The 20907-nt window shown below is 43.7% G+C and overlaps 1 non-coding gene across 1 annotated transcript; it reads left to right on the top strand.

Moving 5' to 3' along the window:
• The first annotated feature begins 351 nt into the window (after positions 1-351).
• Positions 352-433, top strand: trnas-gcu (transfer RNA serine (anticodon GCU)). Its single transcript has one exon. It is a non-coding gene; the product is annotated as a tRNA-Ser (tRNA).
• Positions 434-20907: the final 20474 nt, after the last annotated feature.

Below are 20907 nucleotides of genomic sequence, written 5' to 3'. Positions count from 1 at the left end.
GGAGACTTTCGTCATGGCAGATGGATGTGCAGATGGACTGGATCTCCAAGGCGAAGATGACGCGTTGTCGACCAGGGAAACAGAAGTCTTTAGTGAGATTAAGTACATAAGTGGTGTCACAAACGTAGGTGCGAATTTTCTGGACTGGGGAGACAGGAAGGTGTTGACGTAGGAAGAGATGAGTCGGGTCAAACAGGCGCAGGCAGAGACAGCAGGTCTTAGGAAGGAGGTAGAATCGGGCAGTGTGGGGTTCATGGACAATGAGGTTGGAGGCTGTGAATGGGAGATTGGCCAAAGGTGATGAGATTGTGATGGTCTGGGAGATTATGTCATATCCTTTCATGCATACACGACGAGGTGGCCGAGCGGTTAAGGCGATGGACTGCTAATCCATTGTGCTCTGCACGCGTGGGTTCGAATCCCACTCTCGTCGCTATTTTCGGATTACCATCCTGTCGTATTGAAATTGGAACTCCAATGGTTAGTTTGTCTGCATCGACCACATTATAAAACCTCAACGATTAATTTGAGACTGATGCCTGAACTTAACGAAATGTAGACTGAAAGGGGATAATGAAAAGGAACGCGATTTTCTTTTCCAAGTCAAGTTGCTGTGAACGTTAATCTTATGAAAGAGATCCAGGGAAATCAAATAACGAGAGATGCGATGTGCATCTTTAATGCTATGGGATTCTTAATGAGTGTTTTGTCACATGAAATCTGGAGCAGGTTGGGTAGAAGTGATTCATCTTGGTGGTAAGAGCACAGAGAGACACCACAAAATAATAGAGATATTTCAAAAGGTGCAGGGGGTGGGTGTAGCGGCACAGAAAACTGGTGTGAATGCACAGTAGAGAATTGCCGATGTGGGTGCCGTGATTGGCATGGACAGACTTACACATTTACTCTCGCCCTTTCCCCCTTGCTCTTGCCATTGATGAAGGCTGGATATAAGACACAGATAAACACAAGATGTGGGAAGCAAGCTCCCTCTCGTTATGCACACACTGGATGCATCACACTGAACTATGAACAACTGGAGAAATCAGCATGTTAACTGCAGGAAGTGAACGTAAACTGTGGATCAATAACCACAGAATGATGCAGCATAAACATCTAAAGTGTCTTTAAACGAATGTCATTAACAGACGTTTCGTTCTAATACCTAACATGGCTTTCATGGGAAACCAAGTCTCACAAACTTGATTGTGTTTTTTGAAGATGTAACAAAGAAGATTGATGAGGGCAGAGTAGAAGATGTGATCTATATGGACTTCATGGAGGACTGATTAGGAAGGTTAGATCTCATGGAATAAAGGGAGAACCAACCACTTAGATACAGAACTAGTTCAAAGGTAGACGACTGAGGGTGCCAGTGGAGCGTTGTTTTTCAGACTGGAGGCCTGTGACCAGTGGAGTGCCACAGTGATCGGTGCTGGGTCCTCGACTTCTTATAATTTACATAAATGATTTGGATATCAGCACAAGAGGTACAGTTAGTAAGTTAGAGATGACACCAAAATTGTAGGTGTAGTGCACTACGAAATGGGTAACCTCAGATTACAACAGGATCTGGCCAGATGGGCCAATGGGCTAAGAAATGGCAGATGGAGTTTAATTCGCATAAATGTAAGGTGCTGCATTTTGGGAAAGCAAATCTTAGCAGGATTTATAAAAATAAGGATAAGGGCTTGGGAATGTTGCTGAAGAAAGAGACCTTGGAGTGCAGGTTCATAGCTCCTTGAAAGTGGAGACGCAGGTAGATAGGATAGGGAAGAAGGCGTTTGGCATGCTTTCCTTTATTAGTCAAAGTATTGAGTACAGTAGTTGGGAGGACATGCTGCGGCTGTACAGGGCATTGGTTAGGCCACTGTTGGAATATTGCGTGCAATTCTGGTCTCCTGTCTATTGGAAAGATATTGTGAAACTTGAAAGGGTTCAGAAAGGATTTCCAAGGATGTTGCCAGGGTTGGAGGATTTGAGCGTTCGGGGGAGTCTTAACAGGCTGGCGCTGTTTCCACTGGAGCATTGGAGGCTGAGGGCTGACCTTATAGATGTTTACGAAGTTATGAGGGGCATGAATACGATAAATGGACAAAGTATTTCCCTGGAATCGGGGAGTCCAGACTTAGAGGGCATAGGTTTAGTGTGAGAGGGGAAAGATATAAAAGAGACCTAAGGGACAACGTTTTCACACAGACGGTGGTCGGTGTATGGAATGAGCTACCAGAGGATGTGGTGGCTGGTACAATTTCAACATTTAACTGGCTTTTGGATGGGAATATGAAGAGGAAGGGTATGGAGGGATATGGGCTGGGTGTTGGCGGGTGGGACTAGATTGGGTTTGGATATCTGTTCGGCCATGGACAGGTTGGACTGAAGGGTGTATTTCAATGACATCTCTATGACCACATTTCAAGGTGGATGGCAACAATACCAATGTTGTTTTGAAATTTTACACAGCGAACAAGTTCAATTTAAATAATACAAATCACGTTCGCTCACAGGGAATAAAACTGTGATTTCATTACAAGCATTGTCCTTTTTAAGTAGCAGTTACTCAACATGAAAAATAAGATGTAATTTTTATTGAACATCCGTCAATTAACACCATTATCTTACTTCGGATTGACTGCAATATGCACATGCTAAATAAGGTTGAAGAAAGGAAGTATTTTAGTATGATTCGGGGGTGATGAAAAATAATATTAGGTTTTCTTGGTGCGGATATTCCACCAATGGCTCCAGTGGTGGAAATGGTCAGTGAGCAATATTACTATGATGGTATAGAGGTGAGGGAGCTGACAGGGATGGGAGCTCCCACCTCATCTGGAGCAGCGTCTGTAGACATGGACCAGGGAGCATTGTGACAGCAGACTGAGAGGTCCAACCACACCTGGAGCTGCTTTTATTAACATGGACCGGCAGGGAGCATTGGGACATCAGACTTCGAGATCCAACCTCATTTGGAGCAGCATCTTTTGACATGGACCAGGGAGCTTTGCAAGATCATTCTCAGAACTCCAACCTCATCTGGAGCAGCTTTTCATGACATGGAGCAGCAGAGAGCATTGGGACATCAGACCGCAAGATCCAATCTCATTTGGAGCAGCTTCATTTGAAATGGAGCAGGGAGCTTTGCGAGATCAGTCTGGGAGCTCCACTCTCACCTAGAGCAGCTTTTAATGACATGGAGCAGCAGGGAGCATTGGGACATAAGAGTGGGAGCTCCAATCTTACTTGCAGCAGCTTCTATTGACATGGAGCAGCAAGGAGCAATGGAACGTCAGGTTGGGAGCTGCAACCTCACCTGGAGCAGCTTGTATATACATGGAAGAGGAGGGAGGATTGGGATATTAGGCTGGGGGAAAGGATATTCAACCAATTTAATCTGAAGTAAAATAAGTCTCAACACCTCAGATGTTAGTTGATTTATGAAGAAGCTGTCGTGGGAAAAAAAAAATTCTTTAGATATTGAAGTCAAGTCCTGGAAATATTCAGCTCAGGAACATGCATTAATACAGAGGGAAATGCGAGTGATGTTTCAGGTCTTTGACTTTTCTTTTCTGACCGACTCTACACTGGATTACATCACCAAAAGGACTTCTTCACTCATTTAATGTGACTTATTTCCAGCAAATATGAACAGGTCATTGACGCAATCTAAATATGAAAATTGTCAGAAATGCGATATTGTCATTAGGCTGGAGTTTACCTCGAATTATAGTGGAATTATAGTGGAAACGCAGCAAAATAAGTTGAAATTTCCTCGATCAGCGGTGATCTCGTTGAATGGCCGATCAGGTTGTGAATGGTAGTTTTATTTGAGGACAACTTGAAGTGAATAATTGATGGTGATTATGTTTGATTTTTGTTCGTATTGGGACTGTTACAGTTATTGCTCATGTCCTTGTTAACACCAAAGGTCTGCAGAGTGTAAAATCTCAGCTGTGCATCTGGCCAGTGTTACAACCATTCGTATACCTGGCTACGGATGAGATGGTTATAGATTCGAAATGTACTTGGCGCAAGAGCGTTGTGGAGATTCACAGTACATCCAAGCTTTTTTTTTGTTACACTGAGGTGGATAATATTTGGAATTTTCATCTCTACGAACGAAAATTATTTCACTGTCTTCGATAAGATAAACATTACCAAGGACAATCAGAGTCAAAAATCCCACAGCAACAAGTTTCATTGAACAGGCGTATTTGAAAGCAACAGCTTCTTCGACAGATGGTTGACAATTGTTGGACTCTAATCAGGCTTTGCGTGATTTTCAAATTTGTCCACCCCAGTCCAACATCAACACATCCAAGTCAGGGGTACCCTCGACACCATAAACGATCGGTTAAAGTCCAGATGATCTTCCAAAAGATCACGCACGTTGACACATACATCAATTTTCGGCAGAAAGACACCCACCTGATGAAGGAGCGGCTCTCTGAAAGCTCGTGCTTCCAAATAAACCTGCTGGACTAAGCTTCGATGTTGTGTAATTTTTTACTTTGTCTACCCAACTCAAACACTGCCACTTCCATATCATAGAGAACATCAGGCATGTCCCAGCGCTGTCAGAGAAAACAATCCTGAAATAGCAACGCACATTGTTCATAGGTACGTTTCATTTTCAGATACCAACCCATTCAATCGCTGCAGCTTCTGTGTATGAAAAGCACAGAAAGAAAATAGCTGAGACTCAGTTTTAAACAGTATTTGAAACTCTTTGGGAAGTGGACTCAGAGGAGAATGAAGTATGAACTGTCCGACTGCGCAGAGAGGAGGAAGGCACTTTTCCCTTCTTTCAAGGGCTAGGGTATTGACTGATGTAAGGCATTAAACAGATTCCTGATACAGCTGATCTCTCTGCTTCAGGAACAAGAATTCCTGATTTTCTGAACGGTAATGAAACCCAGGCCACTCAGTTAAGGCGCCGAATACTAACAACTAGGCCACCAGGGATGAGGGCAGAAACTGTTGCACCGTTTCCTCATAACACAGTTTTTTAAAATTATGTCACTGCAGATATGTTTCCCCTCAAAAATGAATGAGTAATCAAGTGTTTACAGCACAGAAATGGGTCCCATCATTTCCCTTCCCAGCACCTGGTCTGTAACCTTGTAAACTCTGATGTTTCACGTGTTCATCTCAATGCTAATTACCCTGGAACGTTTTAATCTTGTAAGATGCAATAAATGGGATTGAGGTTTGAGATGGGAAAAATATGTTCACACCCAGTCGGGGAACTGAAGCCCATTTTTACGCACAGAATGAGGCACGCAGGCACATTTCCCCAAGAGTGAAACAGGCCTCGGGAGAAAACGAACAAAAAGTAAGATTTCGCCTGCTTGGCTGATGTTGTCCAATTTCAGACTTCAACACCAGTGTCTGGTTACAGCCAAGAAAGGAACCATCCAGCCTCTCACGTCCCAGTGTTCCTTGCCCATTGTTTCCCCATTAGTCTGTAGTTTATACTGTCTCACCACGTTCTTGCAGTAAAACTAGATCGGTGCTCACGCCCGCTATTTCCTGTCCTGTCGAACGGTTTTCCTCAAGTTCTTGGACTGACAAACAGGAAAGGGTTATTTCAAACATTCTTCTCGTTTACAAGGCCAGTGTTATCACCACTGAGCCAGCACATTGCCAGCTCAGAGGTAAGGTCTCATACATTAGAAACTTCAATGCAACAGATGATTGCTTCGCCTCAGTGTTATAAGCCAAACAACAAGACTGGAATAGATCCGAGGGCATCATGCACAGAAGGATGAGAGAATAGAATGATGAATCTCATGGTGTCCAGGGTGGTGTTAACAGAAATCTTCCCTGGTAGTATAGTGATGAGGATTCAATGCTTTCACTGTCATGGCATGTTAAATGTTAACATTTACAGTAATCGATGTGAAATACTGCCTGATCCTTCGAAGCAGGATGATGTTGTGCAGCAGTCAGAACCGCTTCCCTGTATGTTACAGTTCCGCATTAGCAACGTCAGCTGCAAGTGCCTCACGTTCAATCAGTTTGAATGAAGAACGGAGGGGGCGTCACTAAAATGGAAGGGGAATGGTGGTTTGTGAGAGTTAACTACATGCCTCGTGGAGCCAGGTTCAATGTCGATACTGAATATCGGTTTTCCTGTTTACCTTGGTATACTGATCACTCCGGATCAATTATCCATATTATCTGCCATTTGTGATGTTCTTTGTTCATTTCACCTCGGTTCAGTGCTCCCGGGGGACCACGCTTTTTTAAAATTTGGCACGTTTTACCCAGGTCGGTTTTGCAGCTTCATATTAAGGCCAACAATTTTAGGAACAGAAAGACAACATTCAGGCCATCAAGTCTGCTCCGCTATTGAATGGTTTCATATTTGATCGGATAACCTTGAACTGCACTTTCTTTCCTGTACCCATAAAGCTTGACGTCTGTGCGGTTTGAAGATCTGGCGATCTCAGCCTCATTTCACCTAATGACACTTCCTCAACAGCCTTCTGCTACAAGAAATTCCACAGATCCAGAACTGCCTGAGATATGAAAAGCTTCCTCACCTCTGTTTTAATTGTGAGATCCGCATTCTAATAGGAAGTTATAAATCAAACAACACCAGGTCATAGTCTAATAGGTTTAATTGGAAGCATTAGCTTGTGAAGAGCTGCTCCTCTATCAGGTGTTCGTGGAGTACACAGTTATAAGACACAGAACTTATAGCAAAAGTTTACAGTGTGATGTAATTGAAATTATGCATTGAAAAATATCTTGATTGATTGTTAAATCTTCTATCTTTTAGAATGACCATGTTAGCTTCACTTCTTTCTTATGTAATTTGCAAAACTTTATTTGAAAGTCACATTCTCAGGTGAACTTTAACAAATAGTGTCAGCCCCGATAATATTTTGAAGGTGTTAGTCCCTGTGTGCTGTGTCCGTGCCATAATGTTTAGGCTGACGCTAATCTCCGCACAATGGTTAGCACTGCTGCTTCACAGCGCCAGAGACCCAGGTTTAATTCTCGCCTAAGGCGACTGACTGTGTGGAGTTTGCGCATTCTCCCAGTGTCTGTGTGGGTGTGCTCCGGTTTGCCCCCACAGTCCAAAAATGTGCAGGTTAGGTGAAGTGGCCATATTAAATTGCCCGTAGTGTTAGGTGCAGGGGAATGGATCTGCGTGGGTTGTGCTTTGGCGGGTTGGTGTGGCCTGTTGAACCGAAGGGCCTGTTTCCAAACTGTAAGTAATCTAATCTAAAAAAAAACACGCTGCAGGCAAGGATGTTTTGAGGCATGGTACATTGGTGAAACCGAGCAAAGGGTACAGCAACAGATGAATGGAACTGCACATCAATCACAGACAGTTGTGCCCCTTCCCAGCTGGAGAGCACTTCCGTGGTCCAGGACATTCGACCTCAGACCTTCAGGTGACAATCCTCCAAGGCGGACTTCGACACAGGCAGCAGCTAAATGTGCCTTAGCAGAGGCTGTGAGCAAATTTCGGAACCAATGTTGATGACCTCAACTGCGACCTTGGGTTCATGTCACAGTCCAGGTGATCCCATTGCCCTATCTCCACACAGCGACCCTCCTACACATACACACACGGTCGCATATATACGAATGTGGGGTGAATTTGTACTTGCAGAGTTACATTGCACTTTGGTCAAAAACTGCATGAATCCATGTCAGTCTCTGGTAACTCATTTTATAAAATTAGAATCAGTCTAAACATTACGGAACAGACAACAGCACACTGGGACTGACACCAATTCTTCAAGCACACCTGAGAATGTAACTTTAAAATAAAGAGTTTGGCGCTTTACAAATGAAAGAAGTGAAGTTAACATGGTTATTCTAACAGATGTGAAACTTAGCATAAATGTAGGTATTGTTCAACGTACACTTTCAGTTCCATCACACTGTAAACTTGCGCTTTAAATTCTGTGTCTTTCAACTGTGTATTCCACAACCACCTGATGAATGAGCAGCAGTCCGAAAGCTAGTATTTCCAATTTAACCTGCTGGACTATAACCTCATGTTCTGTGATTTTCAAATTTGCATACCCTAGTCCAAAACCTGCATCTCCAAGTCATTCGATCCAAGGCATTCTGGTCACAGAACCAACCTTTGGTCATTCAACTTATCAAATCCTTGAAAAAAACTGAATGTCTCAGTAAGCATTATTTTTTGTCGTACTGAGTCTGAGCAGGCAAAGGCAACTGATTTCAACGTTTATTTCCATTTGAACTCATCTCCGATATGAAATTCTCCCTGTCTCTGACAGCACTGATATCTTTGCTATTTTGTAATGTCAAGAATTCATGTTCAATTTACGACTTTCAAGCGGAACAACAAATATTTTCCCCTGACTGGAAATCAACGTTGGGAAATAGCAGTGAGACAGCTGAATTTGAACACATTCGCACCAAGGAAGAGATATACAAAGTTTACAAATTTTCTTGGTGACTTTGTTTTTGCCTTATTGGTTCAGTTGAAAATTGACAGTCATTGAGTTTTTAAAAGCATGGCGAGAGGCCCTTCAGCCTATTGCATCATTATCAGTCATCAAACATCTGGCTTGTAAACACAGTTTCCCGCACGTGACTGATCGCCTGGTGTGTTCTAACATTTCAAGTCTTCAATTAAATTGTTATTCAATTTCTTAAGTGCATAAGTGGAACAAAAACACCTCTGTGAACTAACAGTTCTGAGAGTGTAACTCTTTCTCAGATCCGTTTGTCAGTTTTCCTCAAGATGCTGTGGAAAATCTTTCTGTACTCACATCGGAAGTGGTTTACCCTGTTTTTTCTTCAGCTCTCTTCTTTCTATTAAATGGTTTAGATTCCAAATACAGACACACGGTGCAGGTTGCAGAAGTCACGTGTTTGTACTTCCACTGACACTGTCTCGCCGGGAGCTGCAGGCCTTCCCCACGCTGATTCAGACAGCACTGTCCTTCCTGTGACATGCCCCATGGAGAATGGAAGGACAGGTATTAATAACCCGCGCTTTAGATATTAGCGACAGTTTTAAAACACTTGCACTGCCCCAGAGAGGAATTGAGCTCGTATCTCCCACATAACATGCGGCGACACGAACCACTATACTACCGAGGACAACAGTTTCAAAGGAGACCCCTCAGCCCGCTGTGACTCCATTTGTCAAAAACAACTGCTTAACGACTCGAATCGTTTAGCCCATAGCCTTATAGTATTGGCAGAACATATTCACATCTGAATATTTCTTCAGTTTCTCAGGGTTCCTGCCTCCCTGACCCTAACAGACACAGTGTTGCAAATTCCAACACCCGCCGGCCTATAACGCTTTTCCACACATCTACTTAAACCTTTATGTCTTTCTCATTAAATTTCTGCCCCCCTGTGATCGATCTCTCCGTCGATGGGAAACGTTACTTTCAGTCTACCTTATCCACACCCCTCATTATTTTGTACATCTGAACCCTGCCTTCTCCCAATGTCTCTGCACTGTGACAACCAACCCCAGTCTATCCTGTCTCTCTTCATGACCAAATCTCTTCAGCCTAGACACTATCCGAGTGAATCTCTTCTGCAGCTTTCCCAGTGTGATCACATCCCTGGATTTACGTGAACTGCAGACAATTGTCGAGGTAGAGTCAAATGAAACTTTTTTTAACATTCTGCACCAGCATGCAGTGTGCCTCTGCAGCATATATTGCCTAGCGGTCTGGAGTCACATGGAGGCCAGCATGGACAGCTGATTTTTTCCCTCAAGGCCTTTAGTGAAACCGATGGGCTTTTCAGACAACGGGTTTAGCGTATTCTTAATTGGAGGTATTTGTTGCATTTATATTCTAGCACCGGCGTGGTGTGGTGAGAATTGAACCCGTCTCACCAGAATGTGACCTGGCCTTTTGTGTTAACAACCCAGCGATAATACCAGTAGGCTATTGCAGAAAGCAGTCATGGCTGATCTTAATAGAGCCTCTTTTCCCCAATTATTCTCTGTGTCCGTTTATTGAGCCTCACGCTCCAATAAACTCTGGTCCATTTCAGTAAAAGCTGCGAAAGAGAATTGATCTCACAGCCACGATATCCAAACGGATCGAATGATTTGAAGGTGCCAATGAAGAGATTGGGGCATGGTCGCCCAGCAACAGTGAGTTCAACGGCACAGACTGGATGGTTTCAACGTGAAATTGTATGTTAGATTGTGCAATGCCTCAGTCAAATGGGACGAGGGACGGAAAAGAGAGTGAGGGCGAGTGGGAGGGAGGGACATCTTCGAGAACTTTTGGGTTTAAATCCTGAAACTTGAAACGCTGAAATATCAGAGAACGACATTCGATGGAAAACAAATCATCACCTCGGAGAACATTATTCTGTAAAAACGAGTTATTTCTTACCGAGTTTCATCAAAAGTAAAACTTTGTGAGAACTGACCGCTATGATGTGGATTCGATACGAAGTCGCAGCAATAACAACGCAGAAAACGAAATACTAAATGGTTCCAGCACTCCACAGACCACACTTGCAAACTGCAGCCAGTATGGTAGCAGAGGAAATGTCAGGAAGAATACACAATATCAGGACTTAGCGACAGGCATGTGGCAACTCAGAATGGGCTGAATTTTTAACTTTAACGCCTCCAGAGTCTGTGGAGATTCCATGAATGAGAGTTTTGGAGAATGGGATTAATGAAACTCTCCAAACTCATGTGACAGATCAGGACATTGTTGAAACGTATGCTTCAATCGCATCATAGTTTAACATCGGCCACTTCATCACTTTGCCCACACAAGGCAGTTCCAACTGCTTCACGCAATCAGACTTAATTCCAGTTCCAGACCCGATATTAGGGAAACTGGGTGAAGCAGCCACGAAGATCCAATTGGAAGTTGGGATGGAATGACGGGAGAGCGGCGTGTGTTTTTCAAGGTTGGGACTGGTCCTGGTCAAAAGCGGGGCGAAAGGGAATACTTGCCCCCATTTATAATATTATAGCCATAAGCAGTACATGTTGCTGATACAGACAACAGGCGTATCTAAATCGTGTTGAATCTTTAACTTTGGAGTATCAATGTTCGAAATTTCATGTTCCTATTTGGATCAGTGTTCGTGACATTGGCAGTAGCAGCTGCTTATGTTTGCATCAGCTCAGGATCAGCTTATTGCTCCCAGTAAATACTGCAACCTGGAGAAGGTGGTGTTGTGATTATATAATAAACGAGTCATTCTTGGGCATTCAGACACGGAACTGGTAATGTTAACGTTCGACGATTAAAACCTGGAATGGAAGCCTGACCTCAGGAACATTGAACATGCCTTTAATTTTCTGCAATCTTAATCATACATGTCGCTTATACAGGGGATGCTACCATCTTTACCCAATCCTGCCTACTTGTGACTCCAGGTCCAGAACAATTTGGCTGACCCTTAATCCGAGAATGCCGACACTTTGGTAGGCTTGCCATTCGGCCCATTCCAGTCGACACCATCCCTCCGAAACACATCCTATCAGACGTGGCCACACTCCATAACTATTCCGTTCCTCTTCATTTCCCAAGGCTGATCCCAGTACCCCGCACACCTTCAGATTGTGGGAGGAAACTCACACAAGCAAAGAGAGACTGTGCAAACTGCAAATAATCACACAAGACAGGGATCGAATCCATGCCTCTCATGCAGCGAGGCAGCAGCGAATCAGGATGAACAACAAATGCTGTCCTGACCAGCGACATCCACACCCTGTTGGTATATCAGTAAGAATAAAAACATATTCACCACATGGACAACGGGACTTACGTCTGTGTGGACATGATTTGAACCAATCGTTCACCCTGTGTAGATACAAAGACACCGATATCACAGAGAAACCAGCGCAATGCGGGCTTCAATTACCTGCTGCAGTTGAAACTCATTTACTCAGTCAAACTATGGACAGACTGTTAAAAAGTCCCGTGTGTGGGAAAGGCTCAATGAGCAATAAAAACTCCAGAGTAACCAGCAAGATTACATATCCCAGAAAGAGATCAATTAAACTGTCGATGCTGCTGTTAATCCCAACCAGCTTCCAGTTTCATAGCGTCAAAGTCATAGACTCAGGCAGCATGAAAACAGGCCTTTCACTCCTATCAGTTCAACTGTACATAATGCCAAACTAAACGAGTCGCATCTGACGGCTCCTGTAATTGCTGAGTGTTACTAATGCCCTTGTAATATTACTACTGCATTGTTAATATGAATGTCCAGATATAATTCTATGGACAGCAGTTCAAATCCTGGCATGGCAGATGCTGGAATGTTATTTCAATAAATACCAAGAGTTGAAGAGTCTAATGATGATGTTGAATCAGTTGTTGTAGATCTGATTCTCTAATGCCTGATAGGGAAGGAAACTGCCATACTTATCTGGTCTGGCTGGTATGTGACTCCAGATCCATAATATCGTGGTTTATTCTGAACTGCACCTAAAGCATTTACCCGCTCGTCTTGAAGTGCCCCTCCTTGGAGAAAAGACAGTTACAGTTAACTCTATCCGAACTCTCAATAATTTATAAATTTCTATCACGTCACCTTTCAACCTCCAGTGCTCAAGTGAAAATATTCTCAGCCTTTTCCAGCCTTTCGTTATAAGTCGAAACTTCCCAACGATCAATACGCTGGTTTACCACTTCCAAACCTACTCCAGCTGAATAATTTCCTTGCTATAAGTGGGCGACAAGAACTGGACGCAGTATTCCAGAAGAGGCCTCACACAATGTCCTATTCAACAGCAATGTAACGTAGCAGCCCCTACGCTCAAAGGACTGTGCAACCGCGAGGGTGGAGAAATAAACGGGAGGACTGGATCTGGGAAGAATTCAGCTGAGCGTGCAAGAGGTGGATAGAGTTGGGGTTAAAGGTGATAGGTCGGAGAAGAGGTTGAAGAGAATAGGTGGCAAGGAAGATAGACAGGTGGGACAGGTCAGCAGGATGGCGCCACGCTAGAAAGTTGGAACTCGGATAAGGTGGGCGTGGGGAGATAAGGAAACTGGTGAAGACCACGTTGATGCCCTGAGATTGAAAGGTTCCGAACTGGAAGATGAGACATCTGGTGGTGAGGGAATGGCGGTGGAGTAGGCCCAGGAACTGCATGTCCTCGGGAGAGCCGGGGTGGGGGGGGTGGGGCGGGAGTTGTTGATGTTTTTGGTCATGGGGTATTGGGGTGGAATGTTGCGGGTGCCCTGGAAATGTTCTCTGAAGCGCTCTGCGAGAAGGTGTATGTTGGCCCCAATGTAGAGGAGACCGCATTGGAGCAACAGATGCAATACATTACACGTGTGGAGGTGCACATGCACATCTGATGGATGTGGAAGGCTCATTGGAGCCTTGGAAGGATGTGAGGGGGAAGATGTGTGTGCAGGTTTTGCAATTCCTTCGGTGGCAGCGGAAGGTGTCGCGAGTGGAGGGTGGGTCATTGGAGGGCGTGGACTTGACTAGGTAGTCGTGGAGGAAACAGTCTTTGTGAAAAGTGGATAGGGGTGGGGAGGGAAATATATCCCTCGAGGTCGATGTTGCTGACACCCTTTACAAACCCACTGATTCCCACAGCTATCTGGATTTTACCTCCTCCCACCCCACCTCTTGCGCAAATGTGACCCTGTATTCCAAATTCCTCCACCTCAATCGCCTCTGCTCCCAAAGGTTCAGTTCCACCACAAACCACACCAGAGAGCCTTCATGTTTAAAGACCGGAACTTCCCCTCCTATGTGGTTGAAGATGCCCTCCAACGCATCTCATCCATGTCCCGTACATCTACCCACAAACCCCACACCTCCAACCACAATAAGGACAGAACCCCCGGTCCTCACCTTCTATCCCACCAACCTCTGCATAAATTACACCATCCTCTGACAGTTTCGCCACCTCTAAACAGATCCTACCACCAGGGATATGTTCCCCTCCCCACCCCTCTCCACATTCTGCCAAGACCATTCGCTCTGTGACTATCTCGTCAAGTCCACGCCATCCAATGACCAACACTTCCCTCCTGGCACCTTCCCCTGTCACTGCAGGAATTGCAATGCCTGCATTCACATCTACCTCCTCATCTCTGTACAAGGCTCTAATGGAGGCCTCCACATACATCAAAGTTTCTCCTGCACTTCCACACATGTCATTTCTTGTCTCCGTTCCTCCCGGTGCGTTCTCCTCTTAGTTGGAGAGAGGAGATGTGTTCTCACAGGGCACGTCAGAGAATATCTCCAGGATACCCGCAAGAATCAACCCCAGTGCCCCCTGGCCAAACATTTGAACTCTCTGTCCCACTCTCTCGAGGACTTGCAGGTCCTGGGCCTCCTGTATCGCCACTGCCTCACGACCCGATGCCTGGAGGAAGAAAGCATTATCATCCGCCTCGGGTCCCTTTAACCCCATGGCATCAATTTGGACATTCCCCGTTGCCTAATCTCCCCTCCCCCTACCTTACCCCAGTTCCCACTTTCCAGCTCAACACCGTCCGCCTGACTTGTCCCATCTGTGCATCTTCATTCCCACCTATCCAGTCCACCTTCTTCTCTGCCATATCATGTTCACCCCCCACCTGCATTCACCCACAGCACTCTCCGCTACCTTCTCCCCAGCCCCACATTCTTCCCATTTATCTCGCCGTCCCATATGCTCCCAGTCTCATTCCTGATGAAGTGCTTTTGACTGAAACGTTCATTGTTCCTGGTCCTCAGATGCTGCTAGACCTGCTGTGCTTCTCCAACACCAGTCTAATCTTGAGGGGAAACATTTGATTGAGAGGTTTTTCGGTTATTTTCTATTGTTGACCACAGGCTGTGGATGATAGCAGAACATTAGCAACCACCAAGTCAGGGAACAGCTAAAGGACTGAGCACAAGTCTGGTCACGCATAAATCAACATTAAAAAAAAAGTTAGATAAAAGATGGATAGCTGAAGTATGCAACTTTGCCCATCAAGACCGTTTCACCAATGAGTTTATCACTGATTCCTTTCCAAGTCAGAGTGCTATGGGCCTTGGAGGGTAATTTGAAAATGGTGGCGTTTCGTTACATCTTCCAACCTTGTCCTTATAGTCAGTACAGCTGTTGAGCTTTGAAGGTTCTGTCAAAAATACACGAATGACTTACTCTAGTGCATCTTGTAGTTCGTGCACTCTGCTGCAATTGTGCCTTAACAGTGAAGGGAATGAATATTGCAGGTGTTGAAGAGGGTACACTCAAGTGACTGCATTGTCGTGGACGTGTCCAGTTCCTTAAGTGTTATTGAAGTTACACCCATCTCGGCAAATGGAGAGAGTGATGTTCCACGTATTGCAAACGATGTAGGATTCACGGACCAATGAGTTTAATTTATAAACAAAGAATGTCTCAAGAACATGTTGTTGTCTAAGTCTTTATGTAACCTGTTTCTATCCGTTTTTTTTCTCGAAATACTAGTTCTGTGGAAGATTACAAGGGGTAATTTGTTTACAGTAAAGCCATTGAATGTCCGTGGGATATGATTAGATTGTCAGAGTTATCATTACTCTATTTCGTCCTTGTGTGGACCAATCCGATTCCAGTCCCTGTCTGATTTCAAGTTCCAATTCCCGTCTGTGCTTGAAATTTCAACCGTTTCTTCGCATAAATGTCTCCACCTGCCTTAAGAATGTGTAAGGACGCTGCAGGGGACAGCAGAGATTTACAGACATGTTGTCAACACTGGATAAAATGGAGAAAGTGGAATGATTGGTTAGGCTGGGATTATTCTCCTGGAAACAAAGGAGACGGAGGGGAGCTCTATAATCACATAATAACATTTATAAACGTTCAATATTCATGGGATCTTGACAGGGTAGTTACGTGCAGGTGGTTTTTCCTCTGGTATGAGGAGAGTACCGGAGGACATGAACTCAGAATTAGATATTACTCATTTAATTCAGAAATGAGGAGTAATTTCTTTGCTCAGGGGCCAGTGAATCGGTGGAACTCCTTACCGAAACTATTGTTAAGGCTCAGTTGTTGTGTATTTTCAAACTGTGCCAGACAGATATTTAAACAGAAAGACGATAAAGCTTTGTCAAGGCAATGCTGGAGAATGGAGTTGAGGATTATCAGATTACTCATGAGTTCGTTGAATAGTGGAGCAGACTCGATGGGCTGAATGGCCGACTTCCAATCCTACATCATTTCATCTAATGCTTTATTTTATTGATACCTTTAGAATTCTGAGGGGATGGGCTGAAGTGATAGAAAAGGTTTCTCAAACTGTTCAGACAGATCAGGAACTAGGCTCATAAGCTCATGAACAAGAAATGTGCTGTGGCCTGGAGACAACAAATAGCACTGGGCACACCACAGATGGGTATGTGCAGAAGTCATGTTTGCTAAAGAAAATTGGTGGATCTTATATTGTTGCCAACTTGGTGATCACGCTGGATGATGAATCACGGTATGATTTACACACAAAAGGTTGTGAAAGAATGAAAGATTCGTTTCATTGCAAACGTTTCTGTAGTTCCAATTCCAATTGACTGTTTAAAATACTGATCAGAACGCTGTGTGGAGTATTACATTAAAATTCACAATCCCACTGGATAAACTATTGCACCCGATCTCTCCTTATTTGTGTCACTTTCATTCGATGTAAATTCATAGAAAGTCAAGATGGAATGAAAGGAGGAAAGAAACGTTTGCACTCCTTTTCATTATCCCAATTTAACTTTCAACAGAATCAAATTGCTTTATTTCGACCTTGATGTCGTATCGATTTGTCATAAATCTCCGGTGCAATGAAGGGCAAGAGCAAGATTCTCCATCCAGTGTACACTAAAGATGCGAGGAACAAAGGGAAATCACAGTTGCGTTTGATAGAAGTTACATCTGGAGTCGGATTCAAATCCACACATGCGCAATGGAAGAGCAACCCGTCGCCTTAACCCCGTGGCCACTTCAGCCCATTGCAAAGGGGCTCGCATGTCACCCTGTCAAGATCACATATGGTGCACCTAGGCGATAAGAAAATCCCTGAGCGGAATTGAATCCATAGCATTATGTTTTTGCTTTCTGTGGAATAAAAATACCAGCACAATCCAAGAATTTTACCTCGTCCTTGGAGGGAATAACTGGTCCTTGATTCATTCCGTGTCGGTAATGTCTCAGAATGAACCAGAAAACATGAAATTCCCGTCACATTCACACGCACATTTAGTCTTGACACATAATTACTTCAGACAGTTTCTCTCTCACGTGAAGAAATATATATGGAGAGAGAAGTGAAGGTGATGTTTTAGCTCGATGGTCTTTCTCATATGGCTGAACCTGAACTGGGTAAAATTCCCGGAAATGCAGTGTTGTTCGTTTCATTTTAATAATATTGCTTCAACTTTACTCTGTTCATTGCAATGATCTGAAGTAAAATGGATTTATGTGATTGGAACGTTTAATGTTGCATTCAATTTTGATCCGAATTTATTTCAGCTTAAAGAAAATACTGATGAGAAAAACAGAAGGTTAAACTACAAAACAAGATGTCAGTTTTGATGCTCAGTTACGTTGGCAGATTTCATTGGGTATCAAATGAACCCAACATCATGGCGATTGTCCTCCCATCTTTAAGGCATGGGATGAAAGCAGGAAATCGATCTCCAAGAGAGGGGTCACTTCCTATTCATTGTAGAATATCTTTCCTACGCAATATACAAAATCTGCTCAGTTCTATTTATAATGCTTCATGTAGAATATTAATATAAATTTTAAAAAAAACTCTGAGGTTTTTTGCTGAATCTTACTCAGCTGCATACGTTTCCAATATTCCTTTACATCTAAAGTCGTCCAAATTAGACATTGTTTTCTCGCACCTTCCAACCTCAACACCCCATTTTTACACTTTTAACTGGCCACAGGCTGTCTCTCTCCTGGTGAAACTCACTGCTTGTGTGTCTCTAAATATGCCTTTCCAAATGTTTTGGAAACGGATTCTCCGAGTAACAGAAATTCTGATCCCATCATTTCTTTGTCTTACATCGATGGATTTGGAAGCCTGACGTTCAGAAATTTACGAACTTGAATGAGTCAATTTACCACCTATTTACACTCTCCAAACCTCAAATACTCTGGAAAACTTCCATTCCGTTTTGCTTGGTTCAGTGTCAAATTTTCCAAAACACAAATAAATAAAATCCCATCCCTACTAAACGCCTTCAGCATCGTCTCTAATGTCTTAGCACCCCAGTAAACGGTGGCAGTGTCCTCTCTGATAGAATCACATATTCCCTACAAGGCAGAAATTACAGTTCAGCCAATCGAGTCTGTGAGGACACTCTGAAGAGCATCTCAACCAGACCGAGCTCCCGTCTCTATGTCTGCAGGCTTCTGGCTTGTGATTTCAAATAAACCTGCTGGTATAAAACCTGGCATCGTGTGACTGCTGACCTTATCACTCCGTTACCCATGGCTAATTCATTTAACTTAATGAATTCACTCCCTGATCACATCAGCGCAATTTAACACGGCCAATCCACCTCACCTACAGACTTAACAGCAGTGCGTACCACTGAGCAAATGTACCATCACATTGATCACTACCTGTATCATGTGTAATGGCTTTACACACTGGTAACTCAGCCTGGTGAAAGCAAGCTGCGCCCACCAACCCGAATTCAATGCATCCAAACGCGGTTCTGCGCTGTATAACCACATTAGTGTAGTTATAAATGTTTCTGCACTCATATCTGAATGGGTATACTCTGTTTTCGTCCTCAGATTCCTGCTTTAAAAAAGTATATCTGTCAGGAACAACTCTATATAATGGTTTTCATTACAAAACAAACGCAATGTGTAGTTTGCAGAAGTTACGTCTTTGCATTTTCACTGACACTCTCTCCCCAGGAGCTGCAGTCCGTCTCCACGCTTATTCAGACAGCACTGTCCTTGCTGTGACATATCCAATCGAGAATGGAAGGCCAGGCATTAATAACCTTCACTGGGGAACAGAGCGACAGGTTTAAAACATTTACTATGTCCCCAGCGGAGAATTGAACTCTGTGACAGGCGGGACACTAACCACGATACTGTGGAGGACAACAACATCGAAGGAAGCCCTTCAGCCTGTTGTGGCCACACTTGTCCAACACAAATGCTAAACGACCTGAATCAAGTTTTCCGTTATTTAGCCCATAGTCTTTTATGTTTTGGCATCACAAATTCACATCTGAATTCACTGTTCGATTCTCAGTCGTAGGAATGAGAGCGCGATTTTGAGCAAAATTGGAACAGGGAAGTTTACCCCATGACGTAACACCAAATTATGTGGTTACTTTGTTGTTTACCTCATTTGTGTGTTTTGCCTCATTGAGGATTTTGAAGTTATCCGCTCTACACAAAAGTTCCCTGCATTTGCACCATTATACAAAAGATGCAGTACAATAACACCCAACGCTGTTTCAGTCTACTTGAACAGATATTGACCCTTGGAAACAGCACTATGAACTCTCCTCGAGTCTGGAAAATAATTTGCTACATTCCCACTCTTATGGCTCTTTTCATTACATCAGCTTCTGTTCTTCACAGAATCCGATTCAGCAGATCTTGTCACTGAGTCATTACTTTGTATGTGTTCAGATCATGTGAGCAGAATATCACAGTCCATAACCCAGAGGTCAGACCATACTCAGGGAACCGTACTCTGCTCTAGATCATTTCATGAACACCAGAAAGAAATATCTATGATCTTCAAAATTTACTAACCTGTTTTTCAGAAGCAAGATAAACAATTCCAGGTTTCTGCTTTTGTTGTCACACAGACCAAGATTGTAAATGCTGGAACCAGTTGACTCTGTCCGCTCTCCCATATCCATTTTCTCCCCAGGAAGTGTTAAAGATGATGGTCTGAATCAGATTCTTCGAAAAAGAAGAATCTCTTTATCCATTGATTTCTGGTTTATGGGCCCACCAGGCTCCCGCTGGGCCTCTGTGTTAGCGCTGATCACAGTGTTCAGCTTTTTTGTAGCAAGTACCTTCGAGGATGACATCACAGGATATTCTCTGTTACTGTATGAAACTCTACCAATGGAGACAGCTCTAACAATGGAGGCAGCTCAGTCTGCTGGGATGGGATAATTTCTGCAGTGCGTCCTGCGGATCAGATACAGTGCACTTTATCATTCAGATCATATAGAGTGTGAGCGCTCGAAAAGGTCAAGCGAGTTTTCCCCACTGGAGTTCATTGTAGGTGGAACAATACCAGCAGCAGCACCCTAACCCAGGAAAGAACTGTCTCAGAAGTCAATTTGGCAAGTTTACTTTTCAGACTCTGGTCACCATGCTCCACGGGCCCTGCGGCCTGTAGGCAATAAGCACAGTGAAGTTGGTGGTGGATCCCAAAATGAAGCATAATTCCCCATTAATATCTCCAATAAAATGGGGGTGGGGGGCATTGTAAGAAGGCAGACAAAATCCAATACCAAAGCAGGTAATAATCTCCTTGAGTAAAATATTTGCAACAGTTTTCGCAGTAGCGTTGGAAGTGGGGTAAGCTTCAACCCATCAAGAAAAAGAAATCGACAATGACCAAAACATACTTATAGTGCTGACACCTTTGCAACTCAATGACGTCTTTAAACATCTTTTGCAGCTGGCATTAAGTAGTCAGAGGTCGACCCACCCTTGTCAAAGAACATAGAAAGTACAGCACAGAACAGGCCCTTTCACCCACGATGTTGTGCGGAGATTCAATCCTAATGTAAAATATAGTAACAATCAACACACCCCTCAACTCACTGCTATCCATGTGCAAGTCTAGAAGTCGCTTAAATGTCCTCAATAACTCTGCTTCTACCACTACCACTGGTAAAGCATTCCATGCTTTCACAGCTCTCTGTATTTTAAAAAAAAACTACTTCTGACATCTCCTTTATACCTTCCTCCTAATATCTTCAAACTAAGAGTTCTCATAC

The sequence above is a fragment of the Chiloscyllium punctatum genome, chromosome 6 (assembly GCF_047496795.1).
Source record: "Chiloscyllium punctatum isolate Juve2018m chromosome 6, sChiPun1.3, whole genome shotgun sequence".
NCBI classification, from domain to species: domain Eukaryota; kingdom Metazoa; phylum Chordata; class Chondrichthyes; order Orectolobiformes; family Hemiscylliidae; genus Chiloscyllium; species Chiloscyllium punctatum.
Note: the sequence above shows the minus strand (reverse complement) of the source record. Positions and strands in the feature narration are given on the sequence as shown.